At 38.5% G+C, this 7,224-nt stretch overlaps 1 pseudogene; it reads left to right on the top strand.

Moving 5' to 3' along the window:
• The first annotated feature begins 4,402 nt into the window (after positions 1-4,402).
• On the top strand, positions 4,403-5,234 carry LOC149198090 (uncharacterized; annotated as a pseudogene).
• Positions 5,235-7,224: the final 1,990 nt, after the last annotated feature.

Raw genomic sequence — 7,224 nt, forward strand, 5'->3', positions numbered from 1 at the left:
TATGCATTTTCCCTAATGCACATCCATCACATTCCAGCTTGATATTATGAAAAACAGGGAGTCCATCGACCATACCTTTCTTCTGAAGTAAGATGAGGTCTTGCAAATTGAGATGTCCAAATCTCTGATGCCAGAGATTTTCGACTGTTGATCCAGCTGCAATCATTGCTTGTCGTGGCATACTCTTTGCATCCAATCTGTACAAATTTGCCACGCGCACTCTTGTTGCAACTGTTTCCATCTGGCTATCCTTAATGACACAACCATTCTTAAAGAATTGCACCTGCATGTCCTGGTCTGTAATCATTGAGACTGAGATCAAGTTTTTCTTAATTCCTGGAACATTTAATACATTTTTAAGATGTTTAATGTCGCCACTAGGTAGCTTCACAGGAATATCTCCACATCCTTTGATCTCATACCCACTGTCATCTCCTAGATAAATTTTTGATCCACATGCAGATTCTTCAAGAAATTCAAAACAGTCTTTCTTACCGGTCATGTGTGAGGATGCGCCAGAGTCGACATACCATATGTCGTCCTCATCTCCCTTTGATGCTGAAAGAGCACAATCGACTGTGAATAGTCGAAGATCATGGTTGTGGTCCTCCTCTTCTCCAGCAAAACAGCCCTGATGTTTCCTCTGTTTGCCTTTTCTTTCATCCGCCTGCCTCTTATAGCATTCCTTAATCTGATGACCAGGTTTCCCACAATAAAAACATCTCTTAACATAATTATCAGTCATACCTCTGAATGGTCTCTTTTGAAAAGAGTTGGCCCCCTTCTGCTGCTGCTGCTGCAGTTGCTGGTGCTGATGTTGGTGCTGGTGCTGCTTTCCTCTGTATTGTCGCCTCTTCGCCATCAGAGCTAGGTCATTGCTCTGAGTTTTCAAATTCTGTCTTCGCTCCTCCTCCTGGAGCAGAATCGTTGTCAGCTCATCAAATGAAGGGGCTTTCTCCCTCGCTGACAGTCCTGTGATGAATGTCTGATATTCATCCGTGATTCTGTTCAATGTGAGTGTAACTAGATCTGAGTCAGACACTTTTTCTCCAATAGCTCCCAGTTTGTCTTTCAGATCCTTGACTCTGGCCATGAATCCACCAACGGACTCATTCTCGTCCATCTTCAATGCAAACAACTTTCCCTTGAGTGCCAGAACACGATTTGTATTCTGAGTCTCGTACAGGTTCTTGATCGTTGTCCATATATCAGTGGCTGACTTAGAATCTCTGATATGAGGGATAATATTGTCTTTAACAGACATCTTCAGTATAACTTTTGCTTTCGTTTCTCTTTTATCCCAGTCTTGTTCTTGGGTCGCTGTTCCAGATTTCAGCTCATTTCCCTCAACGATCGCCCATGCATTTACGCTCTCCAGCAAAGTTTGCATTTTGAATTTCCAGTTGGAGAAATTCGTTCCATCGAGTTTGCCAGACTCGTGGAGGTATGATTCTATACTGTTGTTCATTTTCGCCCAACTAAACACTCCAATCGGCCACCACCGGGCAAGTCCGATCTGCTTCCACCGAACAGATCAGGAACTTCACTGTGCCACCACTGAGCAAGTCCGATCTGCTGCCACCGAATAGATCAGGGACTTCACTGTGCCACCACCGGGCAAAACCGATCTGCTACCACCGAACAGATCAACAAGCAAGCTCCAACACACCACCACCGGGCAAAGGCGATCTGCTTCCACCGAACAGATCAAGGAGCTGCACTGCGCCAGCACCGGGCAAAAAACCGATCTGCTTCCACCGAGCAGATCACAGAGCTCTGATCCGCCACCACCGAGCAGGTTCGATCTGCTACCTCCGAGCGGATCACGGAACCCCAATTCGCCACCACCGGGCAGGTCTGATCCAAGCAGATCAAGGAACCTCAATTCGCCACTACCGGGCAAATCAAATCTGCTGCCACCAAGCAGAAATCTCCACATGCCACCACCGGGCAACTCCGATCTGCAAAAAAAAAAAATTGCAGATTTCCAGAGAGAAAAAGGCTGGCTCTATGGCGCTCTGAATAGCTACAAATCTGCGCCAATTGCTGAAAAGAGAAATTCACGATGTCCACGGAAATTGGCGCGCTTAACAGCCACGGATCCGCGGCAATTTAGTTATAATTTTGTTGGCGCGCTTATTAGCCCCAAACCTGTGCCAATGGGCGTTTCTATTCTTAAAAAAAAAATCGCGCCTTTATGTTTTGTTCTGGATTGGCGCGACTGTCTTCAAAAAATCCGCGCCAATTGCTCAACCCTTTCTTCGGCTCAAAGATGATCAGTCATCTGAGACCCTTCGCTCCAGGTGTTACTGCAGTTCCACCTGATCACACAGACACATTTACATGCACTCCTACCACTACAGAAATGTAACTAATGATACATCCCTAAAAAAAATGAGGCTATCTCTACCCTAAGCTCTGATACCAAGATAAAAATCACACTTTGAATTAAATGAAGGAGTTGCAGCTCACAGGTGTGTATGGCACCTGGGAGACTGCACTCAAAACAAAGAGGAGACTGTCTCTCTCGTTCACTCTACATTACATCAAATGAATATTACAATATTAAATACATCACTGAAAAATAGGTAGTTGTAAACAACCTCCTAAACTCTAGGAACTAATCCTAAACTAAGGAGATATGTTACAACCATATAACCATTTCTCCATTATTTTTAACTGAAATTTCCACTTTCGTCGAACCCCAAACCTGCAGAACTTTTCAAATACTTTCTCATTTGCCTCTACACTGTGGAAATCATTCACTGGGGTTTCCTCGGTGGCTTTGAATGTTTTGACTTGAATTTTGGTCTGAAGGCATCACAGCTTTAAGAAAGTTTCAACATTCTTTAGCGCATAAGGTCTTGGGAAATTTTCAAGCGTCCTCATGCCCATAGCCCGAAGGTTTTTGACAATTCGCAAGACTCCTCTTGCCCATCCAAAGTGCCAAAACATTCGGTGACTTAACAAAGTTTCACATACCCTTGGTCCTAAGGAATTGGGTTTAGTAATATCCATGCTGCCACTCAGCATTCAATGCCATAGTTCTTGGTCTATCTCCTCAACATATTTTAGTTTGTTTTGTGATGTGAGTTAGCCCGAAGGTCTTTGACAATTCGCAAGACTCCTCTTGCCCATCCAAAGTGCCAAAACATTCGGTGACTTAACAAAGTTTCACATACCCTTGGTCCTAAGGAATTGGGTTTAGTAATATCCATGCTGCCACTCAGCATTCAATGCCATAGTTCTTGGTCTATCTCCTCAACATATTTTAGTTTGTTTTGTGATGTGAGTTTTGAGTGTAGATTTAATTCTTGATTTAATAAATTTTGAACTAGAGGTGTCTAAATTGTCAAAATTCCCTTGATCTAGTGTGGGCCACACCAAAACTTAACATGTCTAAATTTTTAAATACAAAATTTAAAACAAATAACATTCACATCACGAAATACTTCAGCAATACACCTATAACTATTTATTCTAAGCATAATAAATTACCTACTCAAACATTCAACACTGCTGTGCATAGTATATCATCTATCAAATTATAAACCAATTAAAATCTTACAATTTATATACTACATAGCAGTTCCTGCTCTAATTATAACTTAACAATGTTCGAACTTTTCTGTACTTCCGAAGGCTGTTATCTCATTACGCCATGATGAGCCCTCGTCTTAAAGGCTCCGCTACTTTGATCCTTTACACTCTTGGTTAGTTGCAATTAACGGAAAGTTTGATAACAAAGTTTTAAGCATTTGAACGGTGTTGTAAGTTTCTATTTGTTTCCGAACGAAAGATCCGTTTATCATTCAAATAATTACCCATCGCAATCTGACAAGTGGTGGCATGCATCTGCCGCCCTGTTACCTAGTGTTTCTAGGTGGAATACATATATTTTTTAATTTTATTTTAAATATATAGATAAATTATCTATAAAATTGTTAAGAGGTTCAAATTCTACATTTCATACAATCCAACTTAAAATTTTAATAAAACTTTATCAAATTTTAAATAAAATTAAATAGAAAAATCAATTAAAAACAAAAATATCTATTAATTAAACGGTCTTGTAAGCACCAAACAGTCTTCTCACGTAGCCGGTAAGGAATATTACAGTACTTTCATTGATAGAGACAGCTTGACTAAGAACGCTGTTCCTTCCCGATAAGTTAATTAACGCTCATAGAGTGGCTGTGAAAGACGAAATATTTTTATAATTTAGGTTGAAAGATTCATAGACTTTCACTCGGTTTGCGTGCTTCCCTCTTGGCTCGTCCTTACAGTGATATCCCACGGTTTCCACGCGCATCGTCCTGAAACTAACCATATTTATATGCTGCCAATCACATAGGGAACATTAAGGTGGAATGATATATTTAGTTTTTGTGGTACTACAGAAATGAGTATCCCTTCATATCTTAAAAGCCTTACAGCAAAACGTTTGTGGACAGTGGTGATACTCAGAAGAAGAATTGCAATGAAGAGATTGAAGCAAATTGCAGTGGATCTTCACGTGAATTACTTTGGAAGAACTGCAATGAAGAGATTGAAGCAAATTGCAGTCGATCTACACGAGAAATACTTTGGAAGAGTTGCAATGAAGAGATTGAAGCAAATTGCAGTCGATCTTCACGTGAAATACTTGGGTAGAATTACAATGAAGAGATTGAAGCAAATTGCAGTCGATCTTCACGTGAAATACTTGGGTAGAATTGCAATGAAGAGATTGAAGCAAATTGTAGTCGATCTTCACGTCAAATACTTGGGAAGAATTACAATGAAGAGATTGAAGCAAATTGCAGTCGATCTTCACGTCAAATACTTTGGAAGAGACGAAATCATGAACATAAATTCCATCGGAGCTAATTTCAATGATCACTATGAATTTTCGTGCAGCACCCCGCCTTCAACTAAGTCGTCCAACTCCGGCCATTGGCGTTAACTCAGGAAGTGGACGAAAAAAATTGTATGGTCATTTTCTTATGAGAGCACTCCTGCCCTCTTGCATTTGCGTGAATCTGAAAGATGACTCGGATTCCGAATCGGGTAATGATGGCATTCCCCACTTCATTGCTTGCGATGAAGATGATGATCAGTGTTCCAGCTATACGGATCCCGAAATAGACAGGAAGGCAGAAGAATTTATAGCCACATTTTACAAGCAGATGCGTCTGGAACGCCAAGATTCTTATGTGAAATGCCAAGAAATGTTGGCCAGAGGATCCAGTTAGTTGAAATGAAAGTAGTTGTTAATTATTTATGTATTGTTGTAGTTGTCATTAATGGCAGATTAGGGAGGTTACATTGTCAGGTGTTCAACTAAAACAAATTCGCCAGCTATTTTGTTAGTCGGCAATTTCTAGAGTTTGAATTTAGGAACAGTTGAATACTCATTTATGTATGTGTTACTTAAAATTAGCATGTTTATTATTAGCACCAAAATTCTAGGGTTTATTTAATTTTATATTAGATATCATTTTCGGATTCAATTGGGTTAAGTAAGTCATTAATCTATAACCGTTTCCATGAGAGGTAGTAGTAATTGACTAATTTCTCATGATTTTTGAATAATCCACTTAACACTCATTGCATATTAATGCTCACAGGGGTGAAGAAGTGGGATTGTAAGTAGTGAAATGAATCGGGATTGAAAGTAGTGAAATGAATCACATAGTGTCAATCATCACTTCCAAGGCTTGCACCCGATAACTAGGACTTCACGAGAGGTCACCCATCCCAGATCGCCTGGGCGGTTAATTGTGAACTGTGGCTTTATTGTATACTATTGTGTCAGAGAGTCGGCTTATTATATATTATTGTGTCAGAGCTGCGACTTTAGTGTATATTAGCTTTTATGGTATGTTATTCTCTAAGAGCTGCAGCTTTACTGTATGATTTCTAGGGTTATTTCATATTGTGGAAAGCTTTTTATTTCAAAGTAATATGCTCATCATATGTTTAGTCTTTTATCAACCGTGGTAGTGTATTAAAGAGTTTCTTATGTTGTATTGATTTTTAATAAATTTAAAAAATTAGATTCTTCTTAAGTGGCTCTCCACCCACCAATTTCTTAGGGATTTGAGATTATTTCAATTCTAATAAGTTCCTTCATGATAAATTACTCTTTATTATTTATAACATTTATTTATATATAAGCAAATTTTATTTAGCAAAATAAATGTGTAAATTTTTTTCACGTAAGTTAAAATTAACCCATAATACATAATTAATTAGGTAAATATGTACATTAATAAAATATTTTTCATATTACAATAATTTTTTAAATTATATTTATAAAATCTTCAACTATATCAATTACATTAATATTTTTAATATAATTATACCAAAAAAACACAGACATTCTAAAGTGACTTAATGCGCATTAAAAATAACAAAACCATTGATGACATATAAGGTTTTTTCCCGCTAGCATTATTTGTTTACTAGTCATCGGCTGACTGCTGAAAACACCCTCTATTCTAGGGTTAATGTTTGGAGTACCACCCCCCACCGTAAAGTGCAATACTTAATGCGCATTAAAAATAACAAAACCATTGATGACATAAAAGGTTTTTTCCCCTACCATTATTTGTTTACTAGTCATCCGGTGACTGCTGAAAACACCCTCTATTCTAGGGTTAATGTTTGGAGTACCACCCCCACCGTTAACCGTTAGCCGATGCTCAAGAAAAAGCTATCGTTAGCTGGAAAGAAAGAAATCGTTGCCATATGAACAACAGAGCGGCAGATCGATGTATCAAGGTGAAACCGCCCCCGCAACAGATCGAACCCGCCATAATTTCCAAACTATAGCCGCCCTAGTCGCTGATTAAAGAGGGTCACCAGTCTTAAACCGCTGGGCTAAATTTGGAGTAGCGTTGGAATATTCTATTACTTTATTTGCTATTTGGATCAATTTGGTTCCATGGTACATAGACTAGTTTCGATTAATTCGATTCCATAGTACATGAGTACTTAGAGGAAAATTTGTGTGAATACTTTTATAGTCAAGGTTAATTATTACATTTAAAAGAAAGAAAAGGGATGATTGAAAAGATTAAGATAAATCAGTAAGGGATGACTGAAAAGCTAAACATAAAATCAGTAAGAGAGATATAATTATGGTTTGTAGATATTTTTAAAGCTAGGGTTAACTATTACATTTAAAAGGAAGCAAAGGGATGATTGAAAAGCTAAAGAAAAATCAGTATGGGAGATGTT

This window comes from Pinus tabuliformis, chromosome 2_2, assembly GCF_031772625.1.
Source record: "Pinus tabuliformis cultivar Carrire ecotype Pingquan chromosome 2_2, CPIR1, whole genome shotgun sequence".
Classification (NCBI taxonomy): Eukaryota; Viridiplantae; Streptophyta; class Pinopsida; order Pinales; family Pinaceae; genus Pinus; species Pinus tabuliformis.